Source organism: Triturus cristatus, chromosome 7 (assembly GCF_964204655.1).
Source record: "Triturus cristatus chromosome 7, aTriCri1.1, whole genome shotgun sequence".
NCBI lineage: Eukaryota > Metazoa > Chordata > Amphibia > Caudata > Salamandridae > Triturus > Triturus cristatus.
In genome coordinates, this window is record NC_140590.1 from 248,797,594 (window position 1) to 248,800,390 (window position 2,797).

General features: G+C 47.5%; 1 pseudogene; it reads right to left on the reverse strand.

Annotated features, from left to right (window-relative positions):
- Positions 1–596: 596 nt before the first annotated feature.
- On the reverse strand, positions 597–2,248 carry LOC146809326 (18S ribosomal RNA; annotated as a pseudogene).
- Between the last annotated feature and the right edge of the window lie 549 nt (positions 2,249–2,797).

The following is a 2,797-nucleotide window of genomic DNA, read 5'->3' on the forward strand; positions in this document are numbered from 1 at the left end:
GCCATTGGCCATCCGAACGGCGCTCACCAATTTCTGAAGACTGACTAATCCATGTTCAACTGCCGTTCACATAGAGTCCTTCTTCACTTCAGCTTTCAAAGTTCTCTTTTGAATATTTGCTACTGCCACCAAGATCTGCACCTGCAGCGGCTCCACCTAGTCCATTACCCCAAGCTTCCTTGCACACCTAGGCGGCTCCTCTACTCATCGCAGCTTAGCCCTGCGACTACCAGCGCTACTGATGTCCAGGTATGGGCGCGTGGAAGGTTGTGACTTCCATGGCAACCAATATGCTTACTATCTCAACCAACACTTTTTCTGGAATCTGACTGATCACTCACCTTTACTCAGGGAAGCCAGGTTAGTTTATTTTCTTCTGATTATTAATATGCTTAAATTCAGAGGGTCACCACCACACCTGATCTGAGTTTGTAGTCAGATGCCGAAGCTTAGGGTAGCCCGATCGAACCCTTGGCTGAAGAAGGCAATACATCCTTCCTAGATCAAAACCACAACCCGCCAGGTCCAGCATTGAACCTGGCACACAGGCAGGCAGGAGGCCTCCTTCTCAGCTCATTCAAGGCCTTCACCAAACTAAGTGATAGTAGCGGTGTTCGTGTGTAGCAAGGGAAGGGGTTTTCCCATTGCAAACTTATTATGACCTGCAGTTACTGAGAATTCCTGGTTTCCTCATTCGTGGGAAATAATTGCAATCCTCAAACCCTAGCACGAACAGTGTTTAGTGGGTTACCTGCCACTGTTGACAGATGTTAGATACATGCTGATCAGTTCAGTGTATCGGGCAGACATCTAAAGGCATCACAGATTATTATTGCTCCATTTTGTGATACTCAACACCACATGTCCCTTAAAGAGGATGAACGCCAACCACTGTGTAACTAGTTAGCATGGAAGAATATTGTTTGTTATCAGAATTAATGAGACAAATTGCTCCACCAAATAAGAACGGCTATGCACCACCACCCACAAAATCAAGAAAGAGCTATCAATCTGTCAATCCTTTTCATGTCCAGGCCAGGTGAGGTTTCCTTTATTGAGTCAAATTAAGCTGCAGGCTCCACTACTGCTGATGCCATTCCGACACTTCCTCCCTACAGGAACCCAAGCCAGAACCCAAAGGCTTGGGTTTCCAAGAAACTGCTTGGCAGTTTCTTGGACTAACACCACTGGATCGATCGCTAGTGGACTTCATTTATAGTCAGGACTTTTATAGTATCTGATCATCTTCGAATCTCCAACTTTTTTTCCTGGATTAATGTAAACATTCTAGGTAAATGCTTTAAATTAGGTTCATCTTACGCCCGTCCAAGAATTTCGAAATTAGCGGCATAACATGAATGCCCCTGACTGTCCCTCTTAATCATGGCCCCAGTTCCAAAAACAAAATAGAACCAGACTCCTATTCCATTACTCTTAACTGAAGTATTCAGGCAGCCTCCCTGCTTGGAACACAATTTTTTTTAAAGTAAACGCTTCAGACCCCCAACACATTTAGTCAAGGGCATCAAGGGGGTACTAAGACTCAGGGGCTGGAGTAGGTGGTAGTTCATGTTGTAGCAGACCGTCAGCCCAATCACAAGGTTCAACTACAACCTTTTTAACTGCAGCAACTTTAATACACGCTAATGGAGCTAGAAAAACTACGGCTGCAGTAATCAGAGTTGCGTTCCAAGGGACTCACGTTAAAATATTTAGAGTGTACTCATTCCAGTAGCAGGGCCTTGTAAAAGTCCTGTATTGTTTTTTTTTCATTATTACCTCCCTGCGTTGGGACTTGGTAATTTGCATGCCTGCTTCCTACCTTGGATACGGCAGTTCTTTCTCAGGCTTCTTCTCCAAAATTGAAGCCTGATTCCTGTTACCCAGGGGCATCATGGCAGGCCCGAAAGTACCATTGAAAGTAGGTAGTGCAGGCATCCAAATGTATCATCACTATTTGTGGGACGTGCGATGGGCCTGAGATTTTCTAGCCAGAAAAGCGGTCAGGCAACCCCAGATTGGTCTTGTTCTGATAAATGCACGCATCCCAGGAGGTGACCGCTCGTTGGCATGTATTAGCTCTAGAATTACCACAGTAGAATTATACAAGTAACAGATGGAGTGATCAAAGGAACCATGACTAATTTCATGAGCCATTTGCAGTTTCACTGTACCCGCCGTGTGCACTTACACGGGCATGGCTTAATCTTTGAGACAAGCATATGCTACAGGCACTATCAAACAGGTAGCCGCACCTGCTTGAAGGAAGAGGAGTAGCCTGCCCATCCCAAACAACCTTTGCACCCCTCAGGAGCCTGCTGCAGGAACTCCTGCTTGCCTGCAGAGGGTTGGATGGACAGAGCGATCAAATGGGCATTGGCGGGCTAAGCTTGCTCTGCTATGGGAGAGGTGGGCTCAGGGCAGCCTGAGAGAGACGCAGGGGTGCTGGACTGGGCAGCAGGGACACCTCACTGAGGAGTTGTTCTGAGCTGCTGCAGAAATGCATTGGGTGGAGAAGGAGGATGATATGGCACATGGGGCCCGAACCGCCAGGTGGCATCCAGGAGTAGTGCCACATGAACCTATCCACTTTAGTCAGACCACTGGAAGGACACAGGCTGGCAGGCTGCATGGCATTTGCTCTGCTGGGTGGGGAAGCCCTCAGAGAGTAACTCCACTAAAGGCAAATCCTCGAATTGGATAGCCCCAGGCGAGCTGGAGCCTCTGTGCTTGAAACAACAGCACAGGCCAAGCCAAGCAGTCCAACCCTAAATGGGCCAACCATGCCCAATTGATC